Source organism: Sminthopsis crassicaudata, chromosome 1 (genome assembly GCF_048593235.1).
Source record: "Sminthopsis crassicaudata isolate SCR6 chromosome 1, ASM4859323v1, whole genome shotgun sequence".
In the NCBI taxonomy this organism is placed as follows: Eukaryota; Metazoa; Chordata; class Mammalia; order Dasyuromorphia; family Dasyuridae; genus Sminthopsis; species Sminthopsis crassicaudata.
Genome location: NC_133617.1, coordinates 53,426,565 through 53,435,921, shown reverse-complemented (window position 1 = coordinate 53,435,921; position 9,357 = coordinate 53,426,565). Strand labels below are relative to the sequence as shown.

The following is a 9,357-nucleotide window of genomic DNA, read 5'->3' as shown; positions in this document are numbered from 1 at the left end:
GAAGGGGAGATTGTCAAACCTAGAAGAAGAGTTCTCTTTCAACTTAGTGGGCTTAAGTTCCCTTAGCCTCAGCCATTCTAGAGTCTGTTCTAGCACCTTTATGCTCTTCCTTTCTTTGTTCATGGGATCATAGAGTTGGAGCTAGAATGGAGCAGAGAGGTCATTTAGAACAGGGCTTCTTTTACTTTTTTTCATTTAGAACCCCTTTTCATCCCAAGAAATTTTTATGTGATCTCAGATGTATAGGTATATAAAAGTGACATACAAATTAAACATATGCTGATAAAAAAATCATAATTTCACAACTTCACATTCAATTACATTTCACTATTCACTATATTCACTATAAGCTTAAGAAGCTTTGATTTAAGCTCATCTCTCATTTTAAAGATGAAAACAAATAATTGACTTTGGTCAAAATTACACAAGTAGTAACAGTAAAATTCAAATCCAGGTCCTGTGATCCCAAATCTGTCACTCTTTCCACTATGATGTAGTTGCAGTATTTAAATCCTTTCTGTGTCTGCTGCCATTCCATGTTCTAAGGACTCACCCAAGCTTGAATGTTAACCTCTGGCATATGCTCTTTTTTCCCCCAAAATTATTTATTTTTAATTTTTGTTTTCAATTCCAAATTCTTTCCCTTTTTATATCTATCCCCACTGCCCATTGAGAAAGCAAGAAATATCACAATTATTATATATATATAGTCATGACATTTGTGTTCCAAGGCCCTTCCCAGCTCTAATACTCTATGTTCTAAGGGACCTTCCAGCTCAGACATCCTGTGTTCCAAGGGCCCTCTCAGCTCTAATACTCTGGGTTCTAAAGCCCCCTCCCCCCAAGCTCTGGTATTCTATGTTTTGAAGCTCTCCTAATCCTTTTATTTTGGGTTCTAAAGGCCCTTCTTGCTGAGATATTCTGTGTTCTAAGGGCCATCTCACCTCTGATAGGTGTCATTGTAAAGGCTTTCCTAGCTTTGATATTCTATTTTCTAAGGGTCTTACCAGCTCTGATATTCTGGGTCCTAAGGGCCCTTCTAGCTCTGATATTCTATGTTCTAAAGTTCCTCTCACCATTCTATAAGCTCTCCTAGCTCTGACATTCAGTATTCTAAGGTCACTTTCAACTCTCACATTCTCTGTTCTAAAGTTCCTCCTAAGCCGGTTCTAGTGGATAATTAGATAATTAAGAGCCATTTGTCTTCCAAATTCTCTACTTAAAAGTTGAGAACTCTCTGTTTAAGACCATCAGTCTACAAAGGAAAGTATCTAAAGAATACATTCAAATACATGAGATACATTTTATGGCAATATACATTTTAATTTAATCTCATTCTCATTATTCTTTCTCCAGTGAAGGAATGGGACTGAGGGGCATATGTAGACATTAAAAATAGGAAATGTTGAAATGTTCTCATTAAAACCAAAGATTTCAGTTACAAACAAGATGTGAAACTCTCTGTCCACCATAAAGATGGCACAAGAGGAGTCAATAAAATATTATTGGTGAAAAAAAAAAAAATTTCCTCTTACTCTGACATTCTAAGGGTCTAGGATTCTTTTCAAGACATAAACAAGATGGGAAGGTTTGCCCTCTGGTGGCCACCCTAGGAGAAATGGCCACTGAACAGGTTGGCCTAGGCGTCCTTGGGGAGGGTGGTGGTGGTGGGGTTGTTCTGTCCTAAGAAGCAGAGGAATAAAATACTAAACAACAAGCAACAGGGACCAAATAACAACCAGGAAGCAGGATGGATTTCCACCTCAGCCCATGAGGGTTGTGCTATTTCCCCTACTAGTCGCTCCTCCCTAGCCAAGAGTGATACTATAGCTCATACTTAGTACTTAGTAATTTAATAAATTCTTCTTGATTGATTCCTTATTCGGTGAAGCAGCTAGGGCCCTTAATTTCAGGGTTCAGACCAAATGTGATGGGGGGTCCTTTCCCCAGCTTCATCCCTCTTTGGACATCTGGTAGAAGCCTGGACCTGAGGAGAAGGGAAAAGAAGAGGAGGAAGTGGAAGAGTAAGAGAAGAAAGGAAAGAGGGCTTCCCTGCCTGAGGAAGTCTAACCTTTAGTTTAGCATTTCTAATGATGACTAACAATCGCTGGAATTATAGGATCATAGATTTGGAACAAAAAGGGATTTTAGGAGCCACTGAATCCAACTCCTGTATTTTATAGATCAGAAAACTGAGACTCAGAGAAATCTCTATTTTAAGGGCATAAAAACACTATAGAAATACCAGCATTGATGCTTGCCTAAAGTTATGGAATTAATAAGTGATTTGGACAGGATATGGACCCAAGTTTTCCTGACCCTAAGTCCCATTCTATCCCCTCCAATACTTAGTTTCTTGAGTCTTAAAGGCTCCTCCCCAAATTTCTGCTTCAAACTCAGTTCTCCTCTACTCAAGAAGCTATAATGGTTCTGTCTTGTCCTAAAGATAAAACACAAACTCCTCCGTTTGGCTTTTAAAGGCTTTCTCCCCTGACTCAGTCTCTCTTTGCTCTCCTGAATAATGACTTCCAAATCCAGGCCACCATTGTGTGAGAGGCCCAACCTCTCAGCATGGCAGTCTCTGGACTTCTCTAGCTCTTCATCAGTTTCCTCACCCCAGGGGGAACGCTGCCTACCTTCCAATTTCCTTCTATATGTTGTCTGTCCTCCTTATCAGAGTAATTCCTTGAGAGCAGAGATTTATCTTTGCTTTTATTTTTATCCCTAGTGTTTAACACAGTGACTGAAATATAGCTCTCTCTCTCTCTCCCTCTTTCCTCCTCCTCTCTCTCTCTCACTCTCCCTCTCTTCCCCCAATCTGTCTCTGTCTCTTTGTGTCTCTACCTCTCTCTCTGTCTTCCCCTCCCTTCTCCTTCTACTCCTCTCTCTCTCTCCATCTCTTAAATACATGTTCCCTTTTGGGATTGTCCTTCCATTTATATAGACTGTCCTTCAGGGCTGATGCAGATTCAGTCTGATGTACAGATTATTCAACCTGGACTGGGTAAATCACTTAACCTGTCTGCCTCAGTTTTCTCATCTGCAAAAGGAGAATAATAACAGCATCTATACCTTGTGGGTTGTTGGATTGTAGACTTATAAAGTGCTTTACAAATGTTAGCTCTCTAGAGCTTGAAGAGAGGCCTTAGGAGCTCCCTAATCTTCATCTGTGTCTGCTAGAATCCTTAGTTCCTGTCCAGGAACTGTTCAAGTGCCACTTCCTACAGACCTAGCCCTGATCTTACCCGTACCCAGGCCCAGAGGTAGAAATAACTTTGTGTCTGCTTTCCGTGTATTCTGCATTTATTTTTCTACATGCTTGCTACAATGTGGTTTTATCCCCAACAGGATGTAAGTTTCTTGAGAAAGCCAAGCTGATACATTTGTAAAGTGCTGAAGCAGCAGGCTCAAACTTGGAAATGAGGGCTCCAAGTTCAAATTCTACCTCTGAACGCTGTCCCCAGAGTCCCTGCCCTGTGCGGGCTCTTAGAGGTCACTAGTGGGCCTCTGCCCCAAAGAGATCCAGGAAAGAGGAAAAGGACCCTCGTGCACAAAAAATATTTATAGCAGCTCTCTTTGTACTGGCAAAAAACTGAAAACTGAGGGGCTGCCCATCTGTTAGGGAATGGCTAAGCAAATTCTGGAACGAGAATGTAATGGAATATTACAGTGTCATGAGAAATGGTGAAATGGCCAGGTTCAGAGGAATCTGGGAAAACCTCTATGAATTCTATGAACTGATGCCGACTGAAGTGACTTAAAAGCACAACGATTTAGATGACGAGGATGACTTTGAAAGACTTTAGGACGCTTGTAGATGCAATGAACAATTACTGTCCTCTAGCAGCAAAGACAAGACACGCCATCCACGTCTTTGGCAAGAGCTGGCAGGTGATGAACCTAAAATGCAGAATGAAACATGACATTTTTGGATGTGGCCAATGTGGGAACTTGCTTTACTGGGCTATGCACATTTGTTCTGAGTGTTTTACTTTTATTTTTTATTGTTCAATGAAGAATGATAGTAGAAAAGGAGAAATAATAAATTTGTGTATAAAATTCATGAAAGATTCTAGCTCTTGGGCAAATCACATAAACTCTCGGAGCCTTGGTTCCTCATGCAGAATGAGATGGTTACACTAAATGACCTCTGAGGTCCCCTTTGCTCTCCCATCCTTGGGCAAGAATAGTTTCAAATTTTGTCCTTCTATCCCCAGTTCTAAGCATAGTACTTGGCAAATGGCAAGGCCTTAAAACATATTTGTTGGATGAATAAGCCAGAAAGAGTGTTTGGAGCTTGGATTCAAGAGACCTGAGAATTGATCAGCCTACAGTGTGACTTGGACAACTAATTTCTCTGCTTACCTCAATTATATAATCTATAAAATGGGGATAATCAACAACTACTTTTAGTAGTACCCCGAGGCACTTTTCAAAACTTAAAGGATTGAAGAAATGTGAGTTATTTGTATACATACATATCCATCTTGAGACAGGCTGTGAACTCACACACGTGGCAGACAAAAACAAATACTCTGGGACATCCTCATAAGTATCTACATAAATGATCATGCAATCAACTATATCTATGTTTACTTGCTATCTTGGGGAGGGGGGAGGTAAGGAAAGGAGGGAGAAAAAAATTTAGAACTCATTATCTTACAAAGATGAATGCTGAAAACTACTTTTACATGTAATTGGAAAAATAAAATACTACTGAGAAAAAATAAAAATAAAATCAAGCATATGTGCTTATTCCAGATACATATCAAACATTGAGTGATACTTCTACGGTGGCTTTTAAGGTTTAAATTTCTTCACAATAATTTTGTGAGGCAGATATTGTAATTATTCCCTTCTGTAAAATGGGGGCATTCATTAACATCTCAGAGAAGAGGAGTAACATACCCAATGTGTGTAAAATTTTGAATTAGAATTCTAACTCAGGCCTCCAGAATCTAAATTCAGTTTTTTCCCAACACCAATACTGCTCTGCCAAGAACTCCTACCCCAACAAATGCAAACACTACAGGCTTGGGATATAATACCCACTTCAGGCCAGTATGGCCACACCTTATTTAGATCACCCTGAATTTAATTCCATAATCTGGAAATTCAAGGATGCTATTTCCTGGGTCTCTCACCTTACCCTCCTCAGCATGTATCATCTGCCAGTTCCTCAGTGTTCCCTGAGGGGAACTTGAAGCCACCAGCAGGCCCTGACCCTTAACTATTCCCTGACTCTAGGGTGTTAAAGTAGCTGGAAACTAAGGTGACAGCTTGGGAAGCCTCAACACTTAACCTCTTCAGTGCTGGTCCTGAGGGGGTCAGCAGTGGCAGGCTGGAGGAGGCAATCAGGGTGTTTCTCTTAGCCCTAAAAAGATTGTGCTAGGATCAGGTCCTGAGCTCAAGGAGCTTACCTTAAGGCTAGATAGGGAACACTGAGCTGGGGTAATCCTCGTTCTTTCATTTAATCTCTCTGGAGTGAGACAAACAGTCTCCATGCATGAAGTTAATCATAAATTTAGCTCTGGAAAGGACCCCAGAAAGATACCCTCATTTTAGATGAGGAAATAGACCTAGGAAGTAAGGCATGGCAGGGAGGAGAACTTATTTAGGAAGGGAATATTTATCAAGCACCTACTGTGTTCTAGGCACTGTACTAAGTGCTTTACAAATATTCTCATATTTGATAGGAAGCATTACAAAGATAGTGCTCTTTCCATGGTTCCACACTGTCTTCCTCAAACAGTCTCTAGTCTCAATGAGCTTCCATTCTATTGGAATAAACAAAATATGAACCTGTTCACAAAGATATAAAATGTAAACCAAGTCAAGAGAAAATCATCTGGGAAGAGAGATAGTAGCAGCTGAAGGGATTGGCAGAAGCCCCTTATGGGAGGTTGCCTTAAGCCGAATTCAGGAATAGTCTAGGAATCTAGTTAGGGTTTATGAAGCGACTTAAGGTTTGAAGGTTGTGAGAAGGGAGGATATTGGAATTATGGTACTGCAGCACAGGAGCCCGATACAAATCCCAACCCTATTTCCACCATCTCTATCTGTGATGTTCTGCAAATCTTTGGAGGCCTCTCTCAAGTTCCTGAAGGGGCTGGACTAGAGATCTTAGAGTCTATCAGATTTAGATCTATGAAATAAACTCAAATTCAACAGCTGAAATTTATTGGTCAGAGGGCAAGTCACTCAAACTCTCTGAATCCCAGTTCCCTTACTAGTGAAATTAGACCTATAGATGCTACCTTACAGTGTTGTTATGAGGCTAAAGTGAAACATGGTAGGTAAAATGCTTTGTCAGCTTTGAGGTCCTGTCTAAATGTTGGTTATTTATTACAGAAATGTGTTACTAATTATTTCTTGTTTGGAGATCATGGAGTTAGGGCCTGGCATAGCAGCTGTGGAGATGAGAGTCAAAATGGGCCCACAGAAAACATCAAAAAATTTCCCAAAGAGAAAAAAATTTTGCTCCCAACCCCCAAGTCCCCCCAAGTCTGATGTCTTGCCCAAACAGCCAATGCACAAGAAGGCAAGATGTGAGTGAGCACAGAGGAGAAAGTGAAAACAATATCATGAGGGGTTCTAAGAGGAAGTCAGGACAGACTTATTAGGGAAGATGGCATTGGTATTGGGCCTTAAAGGAAGTCTGGAAGATTTTTATAAGCAAAGATGGGGGTTGGGAGGCCAATCCAAGAACTAGGAAATAGTGTGTGAGAAATTAAAAGGATCAGGAGCCTCTGATGAGGAGCTAAGAAGTACCCAGGTGAAGACAGAACATTGTGCTGTTTCCTCAATTATACCTTGAGGAAGATGGACTGGATGGATGATTACTCAAGTCTTTTCCCTGCTTTAAATCTACAATCCCATGATTCCAAAGGGGCCTTTGTTTCAGAGTGAGGGGGATTGAGAGGCAGTTAGATGATGCAGTGGATAGAGCACCAGCCCTAAAGTCAGGAGGACCTGAGTTCAAATCTGACCTCAGACACTTAACTCTTCCTGGCTGTGTGACCCTGGACAAGTCACTTAACCCCAATTGCCTCAGCAAAATAAATAAATAAAAACAAACTTAAAAAAGAATGAGGGGACCTGGACCATCCAACACTCCTTCCAGCTCTGATGTGCTGAGGAGACCTTGCATAGCCTGCCCTCACTCAAATTCCTTTACATGTCAAGACAGTACCTCCATGATGTCATGGTCACCTTTTAAGAAGGAGCAAACAACAATTCTATGACTGACTAAGTGAGAGTAGGAAGGCAGATTGGGGGTCAGGTTTGGAAGGCCTTGAATGCCATGACATCTGCCCAGGTCATCTAGAACTCAGTCACACTATTCATTCCTTTAGTCTTTCCCTAAGCATTTAATTGAAGGCTTGCTGTGTGTCCAGATTCCTTTGGAACAGAGCAGCATTGCCCTGGATGATCAGGGCCTGGGGGGGGAGGGGAAAGAGTGGGCAGAGGTGAGATATGTTCCTAGGACACAGAGCAAGAACTAGAAGGTGCCTTGAAATTAGTCACATAAAATATATGAAGGCAGTTAGATGGTTTAGTGAGCAGAATGGCCAGGCCTGATATCAGGAAGCCCTGAGTTCAAATCTATCCTCAGATACTTACTAGCAATATGACCCTGGGCAAGTCACTTTACCCTGTTTGCCTCAATTTCCTCATTTGTAAAGAGAGCTGGAGAAGAAAATGGCAAACCACTCCAGTCCCTTTGCCAAGAAAATCCCAAACAGAGTCAGAAGAGTTGGACAAAGCTGAAAATGGCTACACAATAACCACAAAAATATTAGCGATGGAAAGAACTTTGAAACATAAACAGTCAGGGAGAGCTGGGGGACCTAATGATAAGGTACCAGAGTGGAAAGAGCCCTTAGAATATAGAATGTCAGAACACGAAGGAACCTTAGGGGCCCTGTTCTACAGAGGAGAATACTGATGGTCATAGTGGTTAAGTGACTTGTTCAGGACAACAAAGATCGAAGAATATTTGAATTCAAGTGCAGTTCCTTTGACTCCAGTTTCAAGGTTCTACTGGACCATTGTGGGGAACCTTAGAAGATACAATAGATTGACAGAGTTGGAAAGACTCTTGGAACATAGAATCTGGGATGTCAGAACTGGAAGAGTCTTCAGTAGATCGAAAATCCAAAATGGAAGAAATTTGAAGGGATGGTCTAAGTCAACTCCTTCATTTTACAAGTGGGGAAAATGAGGCTCAAGAAAGGAGCATATCTGCCCAGAGTCACAGAGAAGGTGAGGGACAAAGGAGAATCCACATCTGGTTCATGAATTGATTAGAGGGCAGTAACATCTACCCCACGGCAATAGAAATGCTCTAGGATTTCAGTGGAAGTTAGGTGCCCACAGGGGAGCGTGGCTTAAGCCTGGAACTCTGAAGCAGGTGGTCCCGGGGGGTCCCAGGAGTTCCCTAGGAGGCCAGACAGGCAGAGTGACAGTACCTAGTGTCTCCAGGTTGGCACTTGGCTTTGGATGTTGGAGGTGTGCTAGACTGGGTGGGTTGGGGTTATTTAGGTTTGTGAGGGCTACCGCTGGGGGCATTTGTATATAAATGTTCTTTGGTGTGACAGCCACCATAATTTTCCATGCCAAGGTGTCCCCCATCCAGCCACCCATAACCCTTCCGGTACTTACTTGATCTGCGGAGGGACGAGGGGGGAGCGTCCTGGTAGGAAAGGCTCCAACTGGAGAGAGCCGGGGATAGGGGAGATAATGAACCCCTTCAGGACCAATAAAGGGGGGAGATTCCATTCATCCTCCTGGCCAATGGGGGGATTCCATTCACTCTTCTGGCCAATAAGGGGAGGGTTCCATTCACCCTCACGGTCATTGTAGCGCCCCCCCCCATTTCCCTTTACTTTTCGGGAGGGGGGTAGTGGTAGTGGAAAGAACTCTCAGCTTCTGGGGCTAGAAAATACTTCCCAAAGCCCTAGGCGTGGGCGAGGGGAACAGCGCGCATCTCCAAAAAGGCAGGGTCTAACTAGGTTTTGGTGATTCCGGGCCCGGGTTGAGGGGCGGGGGACGGGAGGGGGGGAGGGGGGAGGAGGAGGAGGGAAAGGAGGTCAGAGCCAGGCTGGGGTCTAAATTGAGACGGTGGGGGAAATGGCCTGAGTGGGGGAGGGGAACGGAGGAGAAGGAATAAGCCCGATGAAGGGGAGAGGAGGAGCAGTAAGGGGTGGTGGTGCCAGCCTGAGAAGGGGGGAAGGGCCAGTGCCCAGGGGACGAGGGGGGGAGGGGGGCACCGCCCTACAAGCTAAGAGGGAGGCAGGGGGAGGGGAAGGGGCACCGCCCCACAAAGGGGGAGGGGCAGTGCCCGGCGAGGGGGTG

General features: G+C 43.2%; 1 long non-coding RNA gene across 1 annotated transcript; it reads right to left on the bottom strand.

Moving 5' to 3' along the window:
* Window positions 1-1,302: 1,302 nt before the first annotated feature.
* LOC141563061 (uncharacterized) lies at window positions 1,303-9,274 on the bottom strand. The gene is made up of 2 exons (XR_012488318.1): window positions 8,665-9,274; window positions 1,303-3,900 (listed from the first exon to the last, which is right to left on the bottom strand). It is a non-coding gene; the product is annotated as an uncharacterized LOC141563061 (long non-coding RNA).
* Window positions 9,275-9,357: the final 83 nt, after the last annotated feature.